We start from the raw sequence: 27,804 nt of genomic DNA, 5'->3' as shown, positions 1-27,804 counted from the left end.
CAGGTGAAGCTATCCACACTGAACTGTACATACTGCAGGACACACAACATATAAACGTGCCCTCGACGGGCAGAGAGCAGATAGAACTTACGTTAAGTGTTGAAGTCATCTTTGCCGTTTTATAGGTGCTTCGGCGCTTTCCGTGTTCAGCTCAATCACTAAGAGACCGTCGGGTTTAAGTTTCCACCACCCGCTGAGCGATCGACTTTAATTTCTCACTGCCAGATTATTTCTACTGGTCAGCTGCCGGATTTACCTCAGGTGAACTTGCTTGGGTGCTTGCGAAGGGCTATGTGCCTGTGGCAGATACCGCTGCTCTCTGCTTCCGCTCACCGATCCGCTCTCTGCTTCCACTCGCCGATCCGCTCTCTGATTCTGCTCGCCAATCCGCTCTCTGCTTCTGCTCGCCTATGCCCACTGTCACCTGAATAATCGTGTTATATGGTTACATCATACAGATAACGTACAACTGTAACCAAAAAAGTAATAAATGTCTTATCTTACCGAGAAGCCAGCCATCATGCACAGCACCATTTTTAAGTTTGTTCCCCACACTACTATGTCTCAGGATGAATGAATCATTAGTTGAGCCAGACCATCTTGCAACAACATTAGTGAGGCGCCTTTTCACATCACTGATGATCTGCACATTAATAGAGTGAAAATGCTTTCTATTTACATAAACAAATTAATTCTGTGAAGGTGCCTTTATAGCAATGTGTGTGCTGTCGACTGCTCATTGGGAAAACCGGACATTGCTGCAAATTGCGCTTTGATGTTTGCCTGTTCAACCGTAGTATACAGAAATCTTATATATCTGCTTGACAAGCGGATAATACTATCCCATACTGCTGGCATGGCATGACTCAGTGATGACTGAGAAATACCGGATCGGTCAGCCAGTTCACCACACAGCTCCAAGTGGATCGCTCTTGGAAATCTAAACCAACTTAGAAGCCAGTCATCATCATGTGCCAAGAAATCAGTATGATCTCAGAATACGTGCTCTCTTCTAATCCTTCCATTTGCGAGGTCCTCTAGCAACACTAAGCAGCCATGCCAGTGGAATAGTTTGGCCATTCTGTGCACCATTATATTGTTACAGGTTGATTACAATCAGGTGCCTTAAATTTATGAATGATATGCGATTAATTTCAGTGTACTTGATAAAGCTGCCATTGTGGATGTGGATCTAAGAATAGGTTAACCACACAGGAACAGTAGCACTGCTTTGACGCTGGGTGCCGCCAGTCTGCAAAATTGAGCGGAGAACTTGCGTACGACAGGGTATGAGGTACCATGTAAAAGTGAGTGGGTTTAGGCCAAGTATAAGTTTTATACATCGCATTTTGAACGTGGAAACGTTCTTATGCAACATTTCTGTGCGTACACACCGTTTATACATGAGGCCCCAGGACATGCCAGAAAGAAAGAGAAACTGAGACCATTTTGTCTGAATGTTGACTAACGTAACTAATACATTACCTTGATTCTAAATAAAAAGCTGCACAGGACAACATCCACCCTTGACAATTTTGATTTTCCAGACTTTTGCTGTTTATTTTATGTTATACGTTTCATCTATTGGTTGGCCAGATGGGTGATCTCCAGCCACCCTGATCTGACACAAGCATACATCAGTCACAAGTTTTGCAACACCACACACATTTATTATATGTGGGGAAGCATTTTTCTCTTGCTCCCCACAGCAGCACAGTACCGATTAACCAGATTAACCAGCACCAGATTAACAAATAAATATAGTCCTTTCCTTCTTCTTCCTTCTCACTCTCTCTATCTCTCTCTTCCCCCACTCCTCATTGACAAACTTCGTCCACCTCCTCCTGACTCTGGCTCCCAGAGTAGTGGCAGCTGGCTCCTTTTATTCTGTTCCTGGGAATGCTCCAGGTGACTTATTAGCCAGGTCTGGAATCACTTCCAGGTGTGGTGAAAGCCCAATGTAGCATGTAGTCTGGATCTGCAACTTCCACAGCTCCCCCTGGTGGCATCCACAGAACTCAACAGGGCTTCCATGAAGCCCTGTGGGAATCTGTGGCACCGCAGCAACCCCGGGGGCTGCCACCAAGCGACCCTGGGGAGCTAATGCCCTGACCCTTCTTTCTCCCCAATCCACAACATCAGCATCACAGCCGGGCAGGGCCCCCAGCCACCTGTGGCATGGTATTATTATACTTTAATCAATATTACATTTCTATACTTTATCTTTATATCTTGATTGATTTAAGTAAAAATTAGGGCCACTGGTATGAGAAGAACCAACCCGCTATATCCTAACTACACGTCACAGGGGTCTGTTGGAGCCAATCCCAGCCAACACAGGGTGCAAGGCAGGAAACAAACCCCAGGCAGGCCGCCAGCCCACTGCAGAGAATGGGATGCACTTTAGCTAAATTTCAAGTGTCATATTTTTGAAATATTTGCAAAAATTTATACAATGCTATTTTTGCTTTGCCATTCTGGTGTACTGAGAGTTGCTTGGTGTGGGTAAGAGTAACTGAAATGATTTTGGCATAATACTGTAATATAACAAAAAGTTTGGTATTTGAAAATTTTCTGAATCCATATTTGCTTTATTGTCAACTAATTTTTCATTCTAAATATTCTGCTCATTGAGTTATTTGTGTGTTTATATTAATGTTTTTTTTATAGTATACTAGCTGATTACTCAGTGGCTTCACTCACTGAGTGCAAGGGAAAAAATAAAATGTAATATATAAATTATTAAACAGTAAAACATTAACATTTGGGAAGTAAAGATACATTGAACAGTACTGGAGTGCTTTTGGGTAAAGTACATTTTAAAGGGGCTATAACACAACAGGTAAGTAGCACTAATAGCAGCTTAAATGTATTTGGATCATCTCTCGGTAGCAGATCCCTTGTGAAAGGCGCTACACGACCGCTGTGGTATAGAAATTACATTTTCTATGTGATCCTCCAAAATTCTGCCTGACATCATTGCACTACGTGCCTGTGATTTAAGAGAAAAATTATTCTGTGGACGCTGCCGTTCCGTGCTTAACGGGCTGAAGGTCCAAACAATTCCTAAGTCCAAAACTTAACATGAACAGGTCAGTACATCTTCTTAGATGTAAACCCTCCATCTTCTTAAAAGAATTAATCACAAAAGCAACCTTGAATGTTGCGGGATTTTAGTGACCTGAACTCACCTTAAGGGACAGTAAGTAGGCATGCAGCGCAATTTACAAAGCCAATCACACTCATTCGCAAAGATTTATACTCTCCCAGGAGCCGACGCGGCACTCGAAGTGTCACAAACAATGCGAGAAGAAAGGACTCCACCAGAAACTGCGAAGCTCTTGATCCAGCAGAGCAGCCTGACATTCCGCTTCTCCGAGCGTCCACTTTGGTCTCACAACCTCTTGCCGCTGAAGGCGGTGTTGTCTTCACAATGTTTACAGTTCGCTGCAGTTAAAAAGTAGGAAGACGGAAAGCTGTTTTCCTCATCTTTTCTACTACCAATTACTGCCAATTAAAAAAAAGTTTTAATATGGCAGTTTCCGCGACAGTCACGTGGACGAAGAAATAAAACTTCTCTGTTAAAATGCGCCTGGTGGCGGACAGCTCAGCGCTAGAGTCCAGAGAACAGGGCTGGGAGAGAGTGACGCGGGGCACACTTCTTATGGGATAGATCGGTGTGTTTGTGTTTACTTCTTTTTAATATCAGTAAAATAACTCTTACACAAACAACAATTCGTAAAGGCAATATAAAAATGGTGTCCACAAACGAAGTGATTAGTTCCTGTATTATAATATGTTCTGTGGTCATACGTAATTTCCATTTCGCGTGGTCATACGTAATTTCTGTTTCAAATGCAAAAAGAATTTTACATATATAGATTCACTTATCTTTATTTTTTTCTGCTCAAATCTTCACAGATTTGAGTGTCACAGAATTACCCTATCAATCCAGATTTTGAGAGATGAAGGTTTGAATTTAAAAACTACTCTTGTAGAGAAAAAAACATTATATAGATTTAAATAAATTATTTAAAATTGATCAAATTATAAATGATATCTTTAATTATTTAAAAATATTATTACTTACAAAAAGCAGTCACTTGGTAGTTTTTTTCTCTTATGATCCTCTGAAAGTGGTTCATGGTTGAATGACCAACAGATGTCTGCTAACATAAACTAAATCTATTTTCCACTATAATGCCCCTCTACTTAAGTGATGTGCTGGTGGAACCTCTCCACACGTTCATCAGAGCACTCTCATATTCTTGGGGGAAAAAATCCAAATACAAGTGTAGGAAATGGGTTTTAAAGATATGGTGGACCCATGTGCCAGGTAGGAAGAGAGAAACTTCTTGACTTAGTTGCACATAGTTTTCTGCCTTTACATTCCCAAGAACATTGTAGCATACACCTTGTTTTTGTTTAATAAAGGTATGGTGTTAGTTCTTTTACTGTTTTCTTATTATCTCTTCATGACAATGGATGGATCACCTTGAAGTTGCATGTTTCTGTAAAACAAACACCGAAATAACAACTTTCTTCCTTCTCGACAATAAAAACATACATTTTCATTCTTCTAAATATAACTTCCTTACTATTTTGAAAAGAAAAAAAAAATAATGAGAGAACAAAAATGTGTAGCAAATACAAATACTAATGTTAAGAGTAAGGAGGACTGCTACTTTTCAGCTCAAAATATACTTCATAACTTATTCTGAGACTGAAAAGTACTTTTGCCCTAAAACAAATTTAATTTATTTTTGAAAACAGTTTTTTTCTCTGAATTCAATAGCTTGCTGTAGACAAATTCCAATTTCAGAAATTGATTCAGCACACCTAAACCTATAAAGTACACTCATGTTTCTGCATAGTAAGATTTTGGTGCAGACCAGTATTAGTATCTGTTTTGGGGAAGCTACTATGGGAAAACTTATTGGGAAGTGCAATACGGTATTGACGTGGACTAGTCTGATCTTTTTCCAGGACTCAGGAATGGAAGAGCAGTCACCAGCTCAGATAATTCAGGCCGGTTGTTAGAAGATATTCAACTCTATGGAATATGTAGACTTTAATGTTCTAAGGAAATATAGTATCCATGTTCAGTACATATTCTGACAATTCTTTATGTAATTTGCACATAAAATCATGTGTAAAATTGACCCATATGAGCCTTTTACATTGTTTACCATTTTTACTAAAGTAGGTACATTAATTCAAGATAATCACAAAGGGATACAGGATAACTTAAGAAGTTAAAAATTATAGTTATAGATTAAATTAAATCATAATATGCTTTCTGAGATAAATTGCTTCATTTTTCTATTGTCCCCAAAACGTGGACAGTGTGTCTACTCACTCATCAATTGAAAGATTTAGTTTTGTTTAGTACCGCATACAATTTATATATATATAATATATAAGACATGACAGATCTTGAATGCTCCAGTAAACTTGATATTGAACGTCTTTATACTGACAAAGGTTTGGCAGTATTCTTCCATGTTCTCAGGCACAAGCTGCTGATGTAAGGAATCATTTGTTTCTAAAATGTTTTCTGCTTTTAATCAACAGAGGATAAGTAAGCAAATTTTTCAGTGGAATAAGCAGTTTTAAAAAGTTTAAAAATTAATTTGATGTGAATTTTGTAATTATTTAGTTTACCTCGTAAGGCTTTACTTGCTCAGTGATGAGCATTCTTCCTGCTATCCTGGAGCTGAAATGTATAAAGCTGCATTAACCATTATCAGATGTGCATTTTAAAATCTCATCCAATGTTCTTATTTGACTTTGAGTTTTGAAGTTAAGCTACGAGAAAAAATGTGATATCAATTGAAATTAATTAATTTGCAAGATACATAGATACATTCCAACAGTTATGTAACAGCTGTTATTTAAATGACTGTAAGCTATAAGGTTTAAATTTCATGCTGTCAGAAGTACTGAGTTAGTACTACTTTAGAGCACAGTGATACTGTGACTCACTGGTATGTGAAATATCTGCTATGTAAAAATTCTGAATTTTATTTATTTATATATTGCTTCCTTAATTTTCACTTCTAATTGCTTTCATCTGCAGTGGGCTGAGGAAACCCTTTCTGCTGCATTCCTACAAAGTCACTAAGGAATTTACAGTTTTTTCTTAACTAACTTTTTTTCCTGTTGAAAGCCTGCAGGATTCTTTTATAGTATCAGTTAGGAATGCAGTGGTGCACTTAGTACAGTCATCACATACTAGTGTTTTCTGGCTTTCTATTGTGTTGACCTCTGCATTACCATAGTGCTATTTATTTTAAACGGCAAAAAAACAGTAAATATATTCTATTTAAATAAATTCTAAACAGAGTCCCATGAAATTATATCGGAGGTATATCAGTCATGGGGTATTGCATTAGAAAAAGTTTTTTGTACAACCTGTCTCAAAATATGGTGCTTGTTTAATTATGTATTTCTGTTACACAAAAGATCCTAACAATGTGAAATGTTATTTCTTAAAGCAATAACATTAAAGTGTGATTACCTGCTACTAAGTGTTATTAATGTCACTATCCCTGCAGCCCTTGGACAGCCCCCGAAAAAGCTTCGAATAAGTTGAATAAGATAATTCTCTTTCTACTGGATTGGGTTTGTTTTTCATACTCAGCAGTGAAAGCAGGACCCAGGTTCAGCTCTTTTTACATTTACTTTGATGATCTGTATTACCATAACCAGATCAGCATCACAGGATTGGATTTTCTGTCTCTAAGAAAATAATAATATTTTGAAATATGAATTTCTTGGAAATATGTTCTATAAAAATAATTCCCAAAGGAGTATTGTACTGCTCTAAGGTTGAACTTTAATGGCCATTAGACTTAAAAGAAATTCTCATTTATGCTTCACTTAAGAATTAACATCAACAAAAGAGCTGAGCCTTACAGTTTAATCAAAAGAAGATTAAGAGGTGACATGATTGAAGTGTTTAAAATTATGAAGGGAATTAGTATAGTGAATCAAGACTGTTATTTTAAAATAAGTTCATCTAGAACACGGGGACACAGTTGTAGACTTGTTAAGGGTAAATTTCGCACAAACATTAGGAAGTTTTTCTTTACACAAAGAACGATAGACACTTGGAATAAGCAACCAAGTAGTGTGGTAGAAAGACTTTGGGGACTTTCAAAACTTGACTTGATGTTTTTTTTAAAAGAAATAAGTGTATAGGACTGGTGAGCTTTGTTGGGCTGAATGGCCTATTTTCGTCTAGTGTGTTCTAATGTTATTCTAACAAGGAGACATACAATATGAGACATGAAATACAACAGAGGTAAAAGGAGTCCAAATTGAGAATTTAGTTTGAAGTACGTGGTATATTTTGTAAGCTCTCTTTCTAGTCTTATTTTAATCTCTTTCGAGACTTCATACTTTTCATCAGACTGATGACTTTATCTAAAGTTACTTACAACATATAAGATTGATTGCATTTTTTTTGCCAATTAGATCACAGACAGATGAAGTGACTCTCTCATGGTCACACAGTGCCAATAGTGGTATTTAAACCCACAACTTCAGTGTTTGAAGTCGAATGTCTTAACTGCTATGCCACACTTTGGGCCTTTTTGGCCAGAATGAGCAGAGCAACTAATAATATTATTCAGAAGTGAGTGCTAAAGTTTTTTAAACACAGTAAAGCATTTTATTACCACAAACAAATGACCAAACATTCAACATACATTAATGAGCACATTTCATTGAGAATCTGAGCCCATTGTGTGATTTTGCAAAGATCTCTGCTGAACTTGAGGGGAGACACTTCGGGGACTACTGGGGTAAACCAAAAATCTGAGAAGAATGAGATAAAAGAAAATGTCTCAATTTTATTTTTCCTCATGTCTTTGGTGTGTAGGAGTACTTAAGATACTAAGATCTCTTTTTTTCCACAATTGTTTTTGCTTACATTATCAAAAACTTTGTGATAGACAGTTTTTTTTTATAATAAAACAATTATTTACTAATTTAACCTCAAATGCACCAAGTTTTGATTCTCCATTTATTAAATAATAATAGTTTGCTTGTCTGTTTGGAAGCTCCTGTGTTGTTGGGACAAAAAGTTCGGTCTGTTATTTATTTACATGAACTAGTGATCTAGTAGGCCTATATGTTGTGTGTGTTTTTGCAACCCAAGCCTTTTGGGTGCTTGGTTAGTTTCCACTTCCACAATGACGTAAGTAAGTGGGGGTCCCTTTTAAAGAAGAGTTGTTTGTCTTTGGTCTTGTTATATGTTAGAAGCCTGTCATTTAGTGACACCAAATACCCTTGTAAAAGATCTTCTATTCTCTTGACCATGAGCTGCCAATTTCTATAGAAATAAATATAATTTCATATTAAAATGAAGAAAGTATCACCTTACTCTAACAGTGAAATTAAGAAAACACTTCCAAGGCACCTAAATAGATTTAAGTAATTAATGTATTTTGCTTTAAGCACATTATTCTTTTAATTTTATGGAGGATCATCTTTCACATAAGAGCCTCTTTAGCCAGTCACTATTCAGGAAGTCAACGTAGAGGTGGTGCACTGCTATAAGTAGTTGAGGTTCCACAGCAATGACAGGCTGGACTGGTCTAGTAACTGGTTCAAAAGGGCAGACTGTTGTTTCTAAGGAGAGTGTGTTTGTTTAATGTTGGTAGTGACATCCTTTACATGTTCCTATAACCCTGTGATAACAAGTGTGATTTTCTACACTGTAGTGTGCTAGGCTGTTAACATTTCTGTAGGAGGCCCACACAAACAACACACTGATTAAGAAGGTACACTCAAATTATGTGACACACACTCAAGACGTAGTAGCAGAGGAGAGAGAATGAAGAGAAAAGTGATGACCATACTGAACAATGCTGCACGTCCTCTCTCTGACACACTAACACTGACTACTTTTAGCCAAAAAGTTGATCAACAGAAATGTGTCAAGAAATGGTACTGGGTCTCCTTTATACCTATAGCCTATTCTCTTATTATTAGCCTTCTTAGAAGCTTTTTTCTTTTTTTGTAATCATTGATTTAATTTGAAGTGGGTTGTTGTTTGTTTTAATATTTCTTGAACTTCTATAAAAAGCTAAATTCTGCCTTTGGGGCAAATTAAATACTATCTATCTATCTATCTATCTATCTATTCTTTGCTATCTGAAGTTGTGAATACTATGATTTTTACAGTTGATCATTTGTAATAAAATGTTTTATGCTAGTGTATGAAGAGCAGCACTAACTATAGGGCAAAATTAATTTAAGGCTACATTAAACATATATTATTACTTACTGTACATTGAAGAGAGCAGAGCATGTTCTGTAATATGCCTAAAAAGCCTGATAACAACTTGAAAGTCATTTTTATAAAAAGTTGTCTGAATGTTTAAAAAGATGTCAGTGATTCTGCTAATGATTGGTGCATAACTGCTTAAAAGGGTTTGCTTAATATATAGGTTAGCTTATTTTAGTAAAGAATTGGCTATAAACATTTTCATGACAGTATTGACGAAAGACTATTTTTCTTTTATTACTTTACAGAGTGCTGAAACTTAAAAAAATATATTTATTAACATATGCAGTAACTTCATCTGTGAAACAATTTTGTATTCTCTGCATTAAAAAGTTCCCAGTTTTTATGCTATATTTAACCTAACACAGTTCATTGTTTCTTTCAAATCATTGCAAGAAATGTTTTGCACCTAGACATTTTAACCAGAAGCATCATAATGCTTTAATATAACATTAAAGATGTTCTAAAATATCATAGTGCTTGTATTTTTTTTTGTCCTCCATTCAAATCATATGTGGTAATGGTTGTGTTTAAACTTCAAACCTATATAGTTACTCCAGATTCATTTTTTATTTACGTCTGAAATGCACAAATATTTATAGAATTCAGGCATAGTATTGTAGTTAGAAAACTTGGCTGTAGCAGAGGAAGTATAAACAATGTTTTGTAACTGTTCTTTTCATGTTCTTATAAATTACAAGAATGCAGTGGTCCTTTAATACACGCTAATATAATGCCCTTAAGACATAATCAAGTCTAGAATGTGACCTTTGGTCCATGTTTGTACTAATGCATGTTGTTTGAAATCAAAGGAATCTAAAACTCTTTAAATTTATTAACCTTGAAATATGATGCATTGTCAATATGTAAATTAAAATCCCCAAGAGTAAGTACTCTGATATATTTCACTACTGACATACAAAGGAATTTGGAGAATTCTGACATGAATGATTTATTGGGCACGGGAGGGTGATAGACTAAAGCACAAAGCATATGAAGTTCCTTTAGAAAGATGGAAAGTCAGTAGCTTAAAACACGTTTTTCAGGAGATCTTTGTTGCACTGAAGATGTTTCTGTAAATGAAACTAATCTTCTATTTCAGCCTGCTATTCTGAGATTGTATGGGTAGCATATTTCAAATATGGAACACTTTTATTAAGGGTACATTATGATTATATTTTAGTCATGTTTTATTTAGCATTAAAATATAAGGCTTTGTTATTTAGAAAATAATATAAAATTTAATTTAAAGGTGACCAGATAATAAACATAGCAAATCAAAGTAGGCTTTTAATGCCAGAGGAGGTTATCTAGAGCTGGCGGGAAAGCTAATTAGATTTGTAAAACAAATATGACAATCAGCAATATACTGTAGAAGTTCTTCATTCGAATGCTTTAAAATACAATCAAAAAGTCTTTTACTCATTTCATTTGCTGATAAGTAGCAAAGACCATCATTTGCACCCAGGAATTTGAAAAGAAAATAACAAAAAGTCTTAGCGTGTTTGGTGGAAATATAATAACTAGTTTCCTCTGTGCTTTTAAATGGTTAACCAGATTAAAGAAGCTATTCTTAAACATTTTAGTCTCTCATGCTATAATGCATAATTTAATCTATCCAAATTAGGGTGAAGATATTATATATTTAGTCAGACAAATCTGGTTTTGAGGACCATGTTACAGGATTTCAAAGAATTACTGTACAGTAACCAGCTGTTCCAGTTTCCATTTCTAGATATCCCAGGTGGCTCATTTTCAGTAAAAGAGAGGCCCAGCTAGGATTTGAAACTTAGTGAAAATAGTTCAGCAACAAAACACAGTACTTAAGGAATTTGGATTCTAAATCCTTCCATGCCATAATCTTTCAATAAGGCAATGAATAAGTTATTTACAAAATAGGTTTAATTGGTTACATTAAATTCCAAGTTTATTTTGGTAACTGGTACTCTATATCAGTCCTGGGGGAAAGTGTCTTTTTGCATGACGGAACGAGGCCAGTACACATGGTTAGCTATTGTACTGCACCCCTGGAGCAATTTTCAGGTTAAGATCCCTGTTCAAGCATCTCTTCTGGCAACAACAGAATTTGAACCAGCAACCTTCTAGATACTAGCAAATACCCTTAGCCTCAGAGTCACCATTCTGCCCTTTAAAACATATGTTGTTATTGCACTGCCTCACTGAGACTAATGCTGAACAGCAGAAGAGCACTTTATCATTCACGATTCAAGAAACATGCACTGAAACTATTACCTACCCCTCACACTAAAACCAGCAATACAGAAATCCAAGTCCCTCCAAACCACTTGACAAAGTGTCAACACAGAACAGTAGCACCTCCTAGTAGAGGCCCAGAAGAAGAATTGGCTTGTGAAGAACAAATAATGGCTGGAGAAAGATAAGATGATGCAAAGTTTTACAGATTGCCATAATAAGTCAGGTTTCCTGTAGATGACAAAGATTTTGTAAAAACCCAGAAAAAATGGACACATTGCTCTCCATTACCAAGTAAGAAGCCTTCTGAATATGACACTGAAATCTTGCAACAGATGGAACACTTTGAACAATTTTAGGATCACAAATCTGTATTAGCAGGCAACACCACTCAAGCATCATCTTCAGCAACCCTTGGTGATTCACCAACCCTAGATGAGGAATCCCTTGAGATATGACTAAAGAGATGGGTAGCAAAATCAAGAAAAACAATGAAATCCCACATATTTGTCACCATTTTGAAGTAGTGCTATAAATCATAATGTTAAAACTAGTGTAACCATTGCGTTATCATTCGTCACCAGAAAAAATCTTGTCCTACTAAATCATCTGCTTCCACTTATCAAAACAATCCTTTGTAAGTTCTAATGTCTTTTCAAACTATTTAAATACACTACTGATATAGTATTTGTAACTTAGCAAATTCAAGAGAAATGCTCAGAAATACAACAAAAGCCATATAAGTTTTGACCTGACTTTATTTATCCTGAAGTCCTCTGGATAACACTGTCTTGACATGAATATCCTACCATCTACTATCTTGAACCTGTTATATAACCAGAGAACTACAAATGCTCTTTACAGTGCAAGAAAAATAGATCCCTACACCATCTGAGCAGGATCAAATAGAGTTATTATTTTTTTTCCATTTATCGTCTTTTCATATCTTTTTACCATTTAACTTCTTGTTATTCTGCTTCTTACCTACGTAATGTAAATTATCCTTTAAATCTTCATAATTGTAGCATCCAAGGCCTTATGGTAATAACTCCTGTAAAAATTGGAAATTAAGGTCAAAGCTGTCTTATGTAATAATGTACTATCTTAAATTAAGACTACAAAATGTCAACAAAATTTCAGAAGCAATGTCACCACAATCAAACAGTTAACTTTGTGTGCTGGAATGATAAAGGTTTAAATCACAAATTAAAAAGAAAGAAAGTATTCTCTCACCTAAAAGGTCTAAACGCAAAAATTGTATTTTTACAGGTGACCCACTTATTAAGCAAGGGTCAGTTTCAGCTGCACAAAGACTGGAGTGGCCAAGTATTCCATTCCAGCTTTACAAAGAAAACTAGAGGTGTGGGAATTCTTATACTCTACCTAGAACAATCTCATTTGTAGTGTCAGATTTAGTATCTGATACTAAAGGGTGATATGTGATCATCATGGGTAATTTATTTAACTGTAAAGTAATTTTGATAAATATCTATGCACCCAATACGGATTATAGGGACTTCATCCACAACATATTTGCATCCATTCCTAATGTGAACAATCATAAAATTATAATGGTTGGTGACTTTAATTGTATTTTAAATTAAGACCCAGACAGGTCTCCTACCACACGGATGATGACATCTAACACTGCAAAAATAATTACACAGCTTGTAACCGATCACAACTTATCAGACCCCTGGAGATTTCTAAACTCAAACTCAAGAGCATATATTCCTTCTACAGTGCATCACTGTTACTCAAAAATGGTCTTTCTTTATAGATAATAATTTCCTGCCTACAATTAAATCTTGTAAGTACAACACTATTGTTATCTCCGACCATGCCACTTTGATCATGGAGCTTAAATGACTATGCCCCACATACTCATTTCACAGTTGACATCTTTACCCACTTTCATAAGCAGATGAGAACTGTACAGAATTTACATCCAAGGAAATCCATTTTTTTAGAGACAACCCTTATCCTCAGAGGTCTCTGCAGGAATACTCTGGGAAACTCTGAAGGCTTTCTTAAAAGGACAGATTATTTTATATCTTTCCCATAAAAATAAATTGGAAACCAAGAAGGTATCAGAGCTAATCAGTGAAATTATCAGAATAGATCAAGAACATGCTGGGTGTCCAAATGATGCACTTTATAGGAAAAGACAGGCTCTTCATACAGAACTAAACCACTTGACAACTAAAGAAACAGGACAAGTCAAGGCATCATTACTATGAACACAGAAAGAAAGCTAATAAGATCTTAGCGAAACAAATTCACAAGCAAGAAGTTTGCAATGCAATCCCATCAATTTTCCAACACACACAGAGACAAAATCATTGACCATAAAAATATAATGCACACATTTAGAGACTACTATAAGTCCTTATATTCCACTCAGTTTAAAGAAGACAAGACACAACCTAATGTGTTTTTGGATACATTACAAATACCACAACAAGATATCCTCAATGCAGAGGAATTGCATAAACTTCTGACACTCTCAGAATTACTAGACGCTATAAACTCACTTACGAGTGGGAAAACAGCAGGCCCTGATGGCTACCCCGCCAAATTTTATTAAACAATTCTCAATTAAGTTAACTCCTCTTTTTTTAGGAACATTTACAGAAGCTAGAGACAATAAAATTTTACCTCAAACTTTTCGCCAAGAATTACTTACCGTCTTTCCTAAGCCAAATAAGGATTAATTACAATGTGTCTCATACAGACCAATATCATTTCTGAAAAATGGCATTAAGATACTCTCCAAAGTCTATCTAGAAGGATTGAGAAAGTGCTTCCTTTGGTAATGTAACAAGACCAAACCGGACTTACTAAAGGTAAAACACTTAGGTTCCAATCTTCGATGCTTGTTTAATATAATATATTCACCCACAAGTCTCATATCCTGGAGGTATTATTATCATTTGATACAGGAAAAGCATTTGGTATGGTTGAATAGATGGATCAAACTACTGTATACCAGTCCAGAAGCTTCAGTTTGTATTAACAACATTATTTTAGACTACTTCGAACTAGAATGTTGTACTTGACAAGGATGTCCCTTGTCACCACATATGATACTATATACATCAGATCCACAAAATACTGTGCCTGCAGTCCTAACAGCATTTCAAAAGATATCTGGTCTCAGAATTAATTTGAATAAAAGTGTGCTTTTTCTAGTAAACCTATGGGTAAACATCACAAGTAAACTTAAAGGTCTTTATCAACAAAATTTTGCTGTCTTCATGGAAAAATATAAGCAAGGCTTGCATAGATGGTCTACCCTTCATCTCACTTTAGCTGGAAGAATTAACACTGTCAAGAAGAAAATCTTTCCTAAGCTTCTTTTACTATTTCAAAGCATTCCAATATACATCAATAAATAATTTTTTAACAAGTTAGATTCAATCATAAACCACATTTATTTGGAATTCATGTATCTAAAGGGCGACATTACAAAGACCTAAGGCAGAAGATGACGTGGTTCTACCTAACTTTCAATTTTATTAGAGTGGGCAGCAAATATACAAGCTATAAAAACCTGGACATTGACACAAATAGATGAACACACACAGGCTTGGTCCATAATAGAAATAAAATCCAGCAGTACTTCTTTATATTCCTTGCTTTGTACCCCAGTAAATACAAGTTAATGCTGATATACTAACAACCCAATTGTGCTTCATTCACTCATAATATGGAACCAATGTAGGAAGTACTTCAGGCTTTTATCTGTGGCACCTCTGCACAAAAACCACTTTTCTCCACCCTCTCAAACATACACAGTTTTTAATGTCTGGAAAACATTCGGGATTAAATCACTTACAGATCTGTACATAGACAATGTTTTTGCATCCTACAATAAATATACTGCAAATTTAATTTTCCAGCAACACATTGCTTTCACTACCTCCAGTGAAGAAACTTTGCTAAACAAAACATGCCCAATTTATCCTCACATTCCACCTACTTCTATTCTGGGAAAAATATTGATCAGTCTTGAGGACTCAGACAGCATTTCAGTAATATACAAAAACATTTTAAAGTCTCTCCCTTTCAAAGATCCCAGAGTACAGTGTAAAAAGGATTGCTCACTCAACATTTCAGAAAAGGAGTGGAAGGCAGCGGTGCACAGAATTCACTCTAGCTCCATATGTGCAAAGCATACAATTATTCAACTTAAAATCATCTATTGAGCACATCTGTCTCGTTTAAAATTGTCTAAAATGTTTCCAGGGCAAGATCCAACCTGCGAAAGTTGCAATCAATTTCCAAATTTATTGGGCCATATGTTTACTTCACTATCGGCACACAGACTTATCTTGCTCAATTGGAAGAATCCAACCCGTCTCTTTTAAGTCAGTGGGTAACTCACTTAGAGGATCTGTGTGCAACATTTTGAAGACCTGGTAAGATCTAATCAATAACATTTCAGAATAAGCATTTAAATTGAGGAAGTGGATTCTCTTCCCTTATTGCTTTTAATTATTTAATTATTTTAATTAATTGGATTTTACTTTTGGGCAGGACGGTGGCATAGTGGGTAGCATTGCTGCCTTGCAGTTAGGAAAACCAGGTTCGCTTCCCAGGTCCTCCCAGTTGTAGTTTGCATGTTCTCCCCGTGTCTGCATGGGTTTGCTCCAGGTACTCCGGTTTCCTCCCACAGTCCAAAGACATGCAGGTTAGGTCCACTGGTGATTCTAAATTGTCCCAAGTGTGTGCTTGATGTGTGTGCCCTTCCTGGGTTTATTTTCTGCCTTGCACCCTGTGTTGGCTGGGATTGGCTCCAGCAAACCCCCGTGACCCTGTAGTTAGGATATAGCGGGATGGATGGATGAATGGATTTCACTTTCACCAAAAAACAAATCTTTTAATTCTCGCAGATAAGCCTCTTCATTGGGAAAAAACACTACTTTTCCCTGATGGCAAGTAAATCCGAACAATATATTCAATCGCTTTCACTGTTCCATTATTTCACAGAGTAATAATTTCCATTTGTTTGCGCTAATGCGATCTTTACTATCACTTTTTTGAGACTTTTGAATTTTACTACTTTCATAATCTCTAACCTGCTCTGCATGTGTATTGCGCCAACATTTTTTAACCTTTTTACGACATTCTACTTTGTCATCTACTCTTTGTCTTTTATTTCCAGCCCCAGGCATGGTTAAATCTCTTGGCACAAAGTCTTATTTTGTGTGACTTGAAAGTATCTCTCTGGAAAAGTTATGTCTTGTCCCAGGCTAAAAAGTCTTGTCTCATTCCAGGACTTTTTTATATAATAGAGAGATTTATTTATGTATTTCTTTACTTATTTTTCCTACTGTTAAAATTTAACTCTGTTGGCCTAATTTTTTTTCTAATGGGTGGGGGTTGATCTGATGTGTAAAAGTTTACTTACTTGTGTGGAATGTTATTTTCTTTTAATAAATTCAATAAAATTCTTAATGAATAAAAAAAAAAAAAAAAGGATACACCTATGGACTGTAGCTGGGCCAAGGGAGGAAGGTATTGTGCTTTTGTCAACCCCCTCACATCTCTGTGTACAGGTGTAGTGGTTATGGTTATGAGGTCTCTACACTTATTGATTGGGGGAGTCACATCTAAATTGTTGGTCGCCAATATGTGATTCCATGAAAATGGAGCACTGGACAGACCAGTCTGACGTGTATACATGGGGAAACCTGTGTGATTATGTTTCGGGGGAAATGTGGAATCCCAACTACCCTGTCACAGCTAGGCAGGAGTGGTCCTATTATAAATGCAGAAAAGCAAGACAACCACCAGTGTTGAAGATAAGCCTTAAATTACCCCAGCTCAAAAAGGTAGGGAGGTGTTCACTTGGTGGGAGGCAGCCAGCTTTTTGACATTGTGTGCTGACCTCATTACGGATTATGTCACTTCTGCACCACAGCCTGATGCCCCACCCCAGGAGTTCACTCCTGACTCATTTTCTGAGTTGCATTTTCAGTTTGAGCAACTTAAACAATTTAAATGGAAACAGTGGAATGATGATTCCCTAAAATTTGCAAAAATTGCAGTAGTTCTGGTAGACAGGCAACGTGCCGCACATCTAATGCCGCAAGGGGTTATTCTGTATTACAAAATGACCTGTTTATCATGTAGCAGAACATGAGGAAGAGGTAAGGTCGTTGTTGCTGGTCTTGAAAGCTTACTGGCAGCAGGTTTGCATGCTGGCTCACTCCCATTGCTTAGGTGCCCACCTCAAATAAAGATAAAATGTTAGAAATGATTACACTTTGCTTTTTTGCCCCGGGATAAATGAGAAAGTTCATAATTTTTGTAATTCTTCCCTAGAGTGTCAATTACAACAAATTCCTTTTGTAATGATGCCTCTAATAAATACACCCTTCAATCGGATACATTTTTGAGTATATTTCATAGGTCCGATTTAACCCTCGACTCAAGGACATAAATATATTCTGGACCTTGTGGATTATGTTACACAGTAATAATAATAATAATTCTTTGCATTTATATAGCGCTTTTCTCATCCAAATGCTATCCCTTTGAGAAAAGCCAATTCAAACAATATTGCCTGGAAGTTAGTGGGGATCTTTGCAAGTGTTCACATTCCAAAAAAAGTCCTCACAAATCAAGGTTGGCTTTTATCTTTGACACATTCACGGAAGTTGCCAAGTTACTCCAGATAAAACTCTTAAAGATCTCAGTATACCTTCCTCAAAATGATGGTCTAGTTGATCAGTTAGTTCAATCAAACACTCAAACAAATGTTATGCTAGGTACTCAGTGAGGATGGAAGGAATTGGGATTAATTACTTAACCTTGTACTTTTTGCCTATTGGGAATTCCCAAAAGCTTCAATGGGTTCTCACCCTTTGAATTTTTTTTTTAAATTGTATTGATTTTAGTGTAATTATTCCATACAGATATATTATTTATATACAAGACTTGTAATACAGGTAACACTAAGTCTTTGTTTTCATTACTTAATAATGTTACACAACCTCCAGATTCTTTACCATCTCACCTTTACTCAACTGCTTTATGTAATTCTCTTATGTCCTTTTTTAATGAGAAAATCCAGAGGATACATCAGCACCTCGGTCCAGATCCCCTCTGTATTTCTTCTGAACTACACTCGCCTATTCATTCTTTTTCTTCTTTCCAGCTTCCCACTTCCTCTGAAATCTCAGATCCCATCTGCAAATCCAAGTCAGCTGGACCCCCTTTCCTACAGTTCTGGTTAAAACCTGCCTCCCCTCTTTGGTCCCTCACATTTCTGCCATCATTCACTCTTCTCTTACTACTGGTACTATTCCCTTATTTTTTAAAACTGCTGCTATAACCCCAATAACCTTTCCAATCTCACATTAATAACATCACCCGGTCTGCTTACTTCCACCTACAGTACGTAATATTAATTGCATCCGCCCCTCCCTCACTCCCCATACCACTGCCATTTTTGTTCATAGTCTTGTTACTTCTCGGCTGGACAATTGCAATTCACTCCTCTTTGGTCTTTCTAATACAGGGGTGCCCAAGATGTCAATCGCGATCGACTGGTAGATCGCAAAGGTAGTGCAGGTAGATTGTGTTATATTAAAAAAAATTTTTTTAATTGTTGGTTTATCATATATCCTCCCTATGGCATTTGCCACTTGATTGACATACAGGGCGGCCAGTCTGAGATCTTTTTTCTGGTAACACACTGGTCATCCCGCACGCACGATCAAAAGCGCGAGCTTCTGCAAAACCCCAGCTATCTAAGTGATCTAGTTAGCCTTTCAATTTATATCGACTAAAGAAGGGTTTAAAAAATGTTTGGGGAGGGTATGGGCTAGTAAATGGAATTGGAAGAGGATTTTTTTTCTCTCACAATGTCACAATCAAAGTGCATTTGTCTGATCTGTCAATCTATCATTGTTATTTCAAAGAAGGAAAATGTAGAAAGGCACTTTCGAACTGTTCATAAAAACTACGAAACTGACTTCCTTCCGAAAAGCGATCTGAGAAAGAGAAAGGAGAGGGAACTAAAATCGCAGTTAATTGGACAGCCATCATTTTTCACTTGGCTGAATTCAAAAGCAAAGGCAGACACACAAAGCATCGTTCCTGGTGAGTCACTTGATCTTTAAGCATAAGAGCTACCTCCTTGACTGCATTATTTGGCTGTACTTATTTATGCGAGTCAGCCTTTTCCCACATGAAGATTATTAAATCCAAATACTGTAATGACCATAAATGTATTGAATTGTTATTGTGCAATAAAGGTTATTCAGTTATGCAAGGTACGACAACATATATTTTTGGTATAAAATATACTCAGTATATTATATATATATATATATATATATAGTGACAGATGGGGGCGCTATCACTCCCTTGAACCCTTAGACTTGTCTCCAGACACCAGATAAAAGTCCAGATATTGACTTTATTAATACTGCACAGTGCACAAAGCACCCTTCTCTACACAATACTCATAAATTAAACAATACGCTAATCAATAAACCAATCCACCACTCCCAGACGCATTGCCACTCTTCCACCCAGCTCAGCTCAACGCTCTGGTGTTTAAAGCCTTTTATAGTGCCTGACCCGGTGGTGTTCCCACAGTCCTTCAGTCCATAATTCCTTATCACTTCCGGGTCAGATAAAAAGTCCTTTTCTTCACCCCGGAAGTATGTCATTCCCTCTATCACCTTGACTAAGACATACTTCCGGGTTATAGGTGAAACCAAAGTCTCTGTATCTTCCTGCAGCATCCCCTGGAGGTCCCCATGGTATCCAGCAGGGCTGTGATGAAAAACTCCATTGTCCATGATGCCCTGCTGGAACTCGGGGTACCTCTATGTTGATTGCAGGGCTACACCTGGCGGCCTGGGGGTATTGGCCGAGAAGAAAGGCAGGCCATATCCCACTATATATATATATACACTCACCTAAAGGATTATTAGGAACACCATACTAATACGGTGTTTGACCCCCTTTCGCCTTCAGAACTGCCTTAATTCTACGTGGCATTGATTCAACAAGGTGCTGAAAGCATTCTTTAGAAATGTTGGCCCATATTGATAGGATAGCATCTTGCAGTTGATGGAGATTTGTGGGATGCACATCCAGGGCACGAAGCTCCCGTTCCACCACATCCCAAAGATGCTCTATTGGGTTGAGATCTGGTGACTGTGGGGGCCATTTTAGTACAGTGAACTCATTGTCATGTTCAAGAAACCAATTTGAAATGATTCGAGGTTTGTGACATGGTGCATTATCCTGCTGGAAGTAGCCATCAGAGGATGGGTACATGGTGGTCATGAAGGGATGGACATGGTCAGAAACAATGCTCAGGTAGCCCGTGGCATTTAAACGATGCCCAATTGGCACTAAGGGGCCTAAAGTGTGCCAAGAAAGCATCCCCCACAGCATTACACCTCCACCACCAGCCTGCACAGTGGTAACAAGGCATGATGGATCCATGTTCTCATTCTGTTTACGCCAAATTCTGACTTTACCATTTGAATGTCTCAACAGAAATCGAGACTCATCAGACCAGGCAACATTTTTCCAGTCTTCAACTGTCCAATTTTGGTGAGCTTGTGCAAATTGTAGCCTCTTTTTCCTATTTGTAGTGGAGATGAGTTGTACCCGTGGGGTCTTCTGCTGTTGTAGCCCATCCGCCTCAAGGTTGTGCGTGATGTGGCTTCAATAATGCTTTGTTGCATACCTCGGTTGTAACGAGTGGTTATTTCAGTCAAAGTTGCTCTTCTATCAGCTTGAATCAGTCGGCCCATTCTCCTATGACCTCTAGCATCAACAAGGCATTTTCGCCCACAGGACTGCCGCATACTGGACGTTTTCCCTTTTCACACCATTCTTTGTAAACCCTAGAAATGGTTGTGCGTGAAAATCCCAGTAACTGAGCAGATTGTGAAATACTCAGACCGGCCCGTCTGGCACCAACAACCATGCCACGTTCAAAATTGCTTAAATCACCTTTCTTTCCCATTCTGACATTCAGTTTGGAGTTCAGGAGATTGTCTTGACCAGGACCACACCCTAAATGCATTGAAGCAACTGCCATGTGATTGGTTGATTAGATAATTGCATTAATGAGAAATTTAACAGGTGTTCCGAATAATCCTTTAGGTGAGTATATATATAGCATTTTTAGTGTAGGTAGATCATTTCGACCTGGTCATTTTAAAAGTAGCTCGCAAGCCGAAAAAAGTGTGGGCACCCCTGCTCTAATAAATCTCTTCATAAGCTTCAGCTAGTGCAGAATTCTGCACTACGCATCATTATTCAAACCTCATCTATTCACTATATTACTCCGGTCTTGCAGCAGCTTCATTGGCTCCCAATTAAGTTACAAATCGATTTTAAGATTCTGCTATTAACATTTATGGCCATTCATAACCTTGCCCCTCCATATCTGTCTGACCTTCTTCCTGTTGCCATTCCCTCCTGTAACTTTAGATCCTCTTCCTTCATCTATCTGACCGGCCCTTTCACCTGTCTAGCCACCATGGGGAGCACAGCATTCAGCTGTTCTGCTCCCAAGCTCTGGAATTCATTACCTACCGAGCTTAGAAATATCAAATCATATTTATCCTTCAAATGTAAACTTAAAAGGCATCTGTTTAAAATTTTTTCATTTTTTATGATTACAGTGGTTTTGTTTGGTATTAATTTTTATATTTTCTGATTTTTTAGTTGTTTATAATTGTGTCTTTTATTTATTGTTTTTTCGGTATCCTTGAGTTCTCAGAAAGGCACCTTGTATAAATAAAATGTATTATTATTATTATTAAGACAGCCCTGTGATTTATTGGATATTTTGAAAGAAGTTTGGGAGTACAAGACACTCCCTTCCACTAATATCTTTAAATATATTGTGCAATTAGATGATAGATTTGATAAAATTCAGACTAATCGTAAAAGAAAAGATGGAGCATGCTTAAACAACACAGACACATCTTTATAAATGAAGCTCAACCCTCAGTGAGTTCTATCATAGTGATAGAGTCATGGTTCTTATCCCTACTTCACATTCTAAATTGTTAGCTTATTGGCAAGGACTCTATCAGATAAAAGAAAGAAAAGGTTTGGTAGATTATTTGGTGAAACAACCAACTCATCAGTTAACTGTACATGTTTATAAGGTCAACCCACTGAAACTGTGAAAGGAAAGAGAGCCATAGGGAAAATATCAATTTTGGACCAAATTTGATATTGCAAAAATGATGGCAGTTAAAGCAGCTATCCAGTTCATCTCATTGAAGAAAGTTTTACCCTTGGTCTAGCCCTGTCATTTTGTTTTGAAAGCCAGATGGCAAGTGGTGTTCTTGCAATGACTTCCGACAGATTAATCAATTCTTCTGGTTTGATGTATACCCAATGCTGTGAATGGATGAAATCTTTGAACAACTTGGGTAGGCACAACTCTTGACTACACTTGATATAATGAAAGGGTACTGACAAAAACTTTTAATGGAGTCTGCAAAGGAAAAAAATGTATTCAGTATCCCTAGAGGACATGTGCAGTATTGCGTCATCCCATTTGGGTAATCTTTAGACATGTAAATAGAGACTGCCCCTGAATCTACTGGTGGGAATGTGGATGGTTCTGTTCTGTACCGTTTGTTACAAGGCAATAATTAGTAAGGAAAGTGACTGTGCAGGATGCCTGAATTCTTTAATAATACTCATACTGTTTACCTTTTTAAGACAGTGTTATAAAGTATATGTCCCGACTACTTATTTGCTTATGAGTGTGCAATCCAAAATGTCAAAATCAGGCAAAGGTCATAAAAACAAAAGGCAGGCAAAGAATTGGCAATTGTTTCTAAAAGCACTAAACCCGAATCCAAAAAAAAGACAGGCAAAGGATCAAAATACTAAATCAAAGCTTCAAACAAACTGCCAAAACAAATGACTTCAGAAATCACAAAAAAATCACAAAGTTAGAGCAGACTCTCTGCTTTATTACCCTTTACCATACAATCATTACAGTAACATCCTTATTATTCCCAAGCAGCAGACTGAGATAGATGGGTCCATGGGCAAACAACATATGAAAGGATGAACCTGCTTCCTTTCTGATGCAGTATTAACATCTATCAAAAAAGAATTTATTTTCTGAAAAAATACAAAATAAGAGGCTATTGAAAGGGGAACTCAAAATACAAAGGAAAGAATATAGGGCAGATAACTTCTACTTCCTTGTCCTTCCTAATTATCATTTTCCTTAGGTGTGATAGATTTATTACTTGCTCATATCCAAAATATGGCAGTGAAACACTCTCCCTCTCACTTTGTGTCTTTGTCCTTCTATTGACCCAGACCTGTGCTCCTTATAGATGTGAACCTTGGTCTCATCTCTTCCTGTCAATGTAGGCATGTGCTGCTATGTTACAAAGAATGGCTGGCCTTCTGCTAATCTTGTCAAATGAATCTGACATTGGTAATTTGCTTTATGCCAGAGAAGTAGCTGAGTCTTTAGATGGAAGGTAACTTTGGGAAGTGTATCATAATGAGTCAGCTTATTTGTTATCCTTCTGATAGGGTTACATTCAAGTATTTGATCTATCTATCTATATTCTAATATTATTTTGTATATGATGTTATTAATTCTGTTTTTGTTCTTAGTATGTAGTATTTAGTTAATATGTTATTTATTAAGTATTTTGCATTTTTGTGTATGGCACTGTATGTATTCATTTTCTTTGATTTTTTTTCAGCCTCATCTGTATAAATGGAGAAACTTTGAAATTGTATTGTTTCTTATCCCTGCATTTGGTTTTGTGAGTATTGTTGATTTTGGACTGTTCCTGGTTTGTGATTTACTGGATTTGCTAGCTTTAAGATTTTCCATATTTAGACAAACCCCATTTTAGTTCCTTTGATTTTCTCTCTCTCTCTCCCTCTTTCTAACTTTCATGATCCTATTCTCCTCATCCTCCCAGAAGCAAGCCTTTACCTCAGGGTCTACTCCTCACTCAGTAGTTGCCTGGGTTGAAGGAGCTTTAAACTTCTTTCACTGGTCATATCTGGCAAAGCTAAAGAAACACTTCTAGAGTCTTTGATACAATCTTCATTATACATGTTTAATTATTCTATCTATCCATTCACCCAGGTTCACGCCCATCCTAGCCAACATCGTGTGAGAGGATGGAACAATCCCTGACGCTAGCTCATCGTAAGGTGAATACGAGCACACATGTACACTAGTAGTTTCAGTTGAGCATCACCAAATCCCCTAAACTGCAGGCCTTTTGAAGGAAGCCGAAACTCATTGAGGAAACCCACCAGGAAAACATAAAAACTCCTGGCAGTGCACACCCGGGACGTGACCAACCCCTTGCGAAACATAAGCACTACTGCGTCGCCACCTTGCCCTGACATGTTTAGTACATAGTTTAATGCATTTCATAATGAATATATGGTATACATTTTAGTATTCTCAAATGTTTAGAAAGATGTAATATCATGAATGTAATGTATTCACCTGTTGGAGTAAGAGAAGGCCAATTATAAGATCGATTGTCAACTGGGCTGGAGAACACTTAAAATACAAAGCATTTAACATGCTACCTTAGTTATGATGAGATTATAAAAACTCTAATAAATGCAACATTGATTTTAAGACGAAGTTTACAACTTTCTAATTTCATTTCAAAATAAACAATGAGATTAAAGTGGAAATTTAGAGATTAACGTTGATATTTCAACTTTAATCTCGACATAAACCTTTTTCTTTTCTGTGGCCCTAACACAATTTCTTATGACACTCAGTTGGTAGGCTGTGATTCACCTTTTCATGTCGACTTTAATATCTGACCATTTCTTTTTTATTTCAGGTACTGTGCAACTTTCTGAACTTGAACTTTTGAGTCCTTTTACTATGTTGTACCACTCCATCACTTTCCTTTTCTTGGAGATATTAAAGGCTAAAATAACAGAATACAACAACATAGTCAGTCTTGAGAGGTGGTGTTATTTTTCTAGAATTATAAATAACAATGCTAGTAATCCCAGAGTCTTATTCTTTACCCTCTGCCCAGAGGGGACTGGGTGGTCTCATGGTCTGGAATCCCTACAGATTTTATTTTTTCTTCAGCCGTCTGGAGTTTTTTGTTTTTCTGTCCCCCCTGGCCATTGAACCTTACTCTTATTCGATGTTAATGTTGATTTATTTTTTATAATTATGTCGTTCATTTTTCTATTCTTTAATATGTAAAGCACTTTGAGCTACTGTTTGTATGAAAATGTGCTATATAAATAAATGTTGTTGTTGTTGTTTACAATTGATCGTCTGCTAAACCCAGGTCCCTCAATGGAATGCCTCCAAAAAACTTCAAGTGAAACTTGTGAGGCTTTTGCAGTACTTTTTAATCAAAAAATTTATGATATTAGAAGTAATATCCTCAATACTGATCGTCGTAAATCCCAGTACTCCATTATAAACACATTAAATTCTTTCACCAGGATAGATTTACTTGATTTATATAAAACTAGCAAAACACCCGCGCTTCGCAGTGGAGAAGTAGTGTGTTAAAGAAGTTATGAAAAAAAAGGAAACATTTTAAAAATAACGTAACATAATTGTTATTGTAATTGTTTTGTGACTATTATGAGTGTTGCTGTCATCAAGGATTTGATTATCATTATTTCTTTCAATCAGGTTCGTATTTGGAGGATGTGTTGTGTTCAAGTTATATTCCTTGTTTGTCAACCGTTGTAAAGATAACAGGTTTCATTTATTGAAGTGTTCACTACCCAAATCAGTACTCATGAATCTAAGATGTTTAACAGGCATTCCTGGTATTAAGTTGTGGATTTATCTGCGAGTATTTAGGGCAGCGTGTCTATAAACTTGCGGATTTTTCTGCAAGTATTTAGTGGCAGCATCACAAAGTTGTTTTCGTCTAGCTGCATCAGAAAATGTAGCACGACATCTGACATGCCTCATTTTTACTGTTTTCTCACAGCTTGGATTGCTGCTGTCATAATCGGTTTGAGTTTCATGGTTTGTTTCAATCACGTTAGTATTTGCAGGACTTATGTTGAAGTGACATCTGTCAAGCGTAGTAAGCATACAATTGGGTTCATCGATAACTTCGCATCCAGCTTTTGAGAGTTGAAACATTCATAAATACCAAAGTGTCCACTACTCATATCGTCACGTGTGAATCTAAGATGTTTAAGAGGCATTGGCGATTCTCCAAAGGTGTAAAATATTTGGCCATTTCGGTACACTTGAAAGCGACAACCGAACAATTCAGCGGCAGCCATCAACTCACATGTAGAAGCATAGGTGAAGGGCTTAAGCATTTCACTCTAATAGTGCTCCTGTGTAGTATAATTATCTCCTGTACCATCATCACTCCACACCTTGAACCTGTCCCAGTCATTCAATACATAAGACACAATGTTCCTCTGGATATGAAGATTTATCCTGATATGTCAGTGCAATATGTAACACAGAGAATGGAAAAGTCAGGCGGCATCTCGGGGCATGGAAACCACTCGGTAAGTAACAGTTCTTTGATCGATGGTGATCACCTCGATAAACATCTCACCACCCAAATCGCTACTCGTGAGTCTAAGATGTTTAACAGGCATTCCTGGTATTAACTTGTGGATTTGCCTGTGAATATTTAGCGGTAGCATGTCTATGAACTTGTGGATTAATCCGCGAGTATTTAGCGGCAGTGCCTCTACGAACTTGTGGATTTGCCTGCGAGTATTTATCAACAGCGTGTCTATTAACGTGTGAATTTTTCTGCGAGTGTTTAGTGACAGCGTCTCTATAAACTTGAGGATTTGCCTGCGAGTATTTGGCAGCAGTGTCACGATGTTGTTTCCGTCTAGCTGCATCAGAAAATGTAGCACGACGTCTGACACACCTATTTACTGTTTTCTCACAGCTTGGATTACTGGTGACGGACGGCCTTATATGTGCAGGCAGTCAATTACGTGGGAGGCGTGGTGATGGAGGACGCAACTCCGCCTCACACGGCGACCGAGCTGCAGGCTATGGACATATATATGTACGTAAGTAGGATTTAGTTATGACTATTATGCGTAGAATTTCAAAATGAAACCTGCTTAACTTTTGTAAGTGATCTTCAACCTACACGGGAAGTTGGAGAATTAGTGATGAGTGAGTCAGTGACTCAGTGAGGGCTTTGCCTTTTATTAGTATAGATAATTTCTCAACTGAGACCATCCACCTGCATCCTTGACCCAATACCAACACGTTTTTTCAAAGAAGAATCTGATGTGCTAATTGAAAG

The 27,804-nt window shown here is 37.0% G+C and overlaps 1 long non-coding RNA gene across 1 annotated transcript in view; it reads right to left on the bottom strand.

Annotated features, from left to right (window-relative positions):
- Positions 1-219: 219 nt before the first annotated feature.
- LOC120535728 overlaps positions 220-27,804 on the bottom strand; it is a 173,694-nt gene continuing 146,109 nt past the window's right edge. The window contains exon 3 of the long non-coding RNA XR_005634966.1: positions 220-424. This is a non-coding gene — a long non-coding RNA (uncharacterized LOC120535728). The remainder of the gene's footprint in view (positions 425-27,804) is intronic.

Source organism: Polypterus senegalus, chromosome 1, assembly GCF_016835505.1.
Source record: "Polypterus senegalus isolate Bchr_013 chromosome 1, ASM1683550v1, whole genome shotgun sequence".
Lineage (NCBI taxonomy): Eukaryota > Metazoa > Chordata > Cladistia > Polypteriformes > Polypteridae > Polypterus > Polypterus senegalus.
This window is presented reverse-complemented; position numbering and strand designations above follow the sequence as displayed.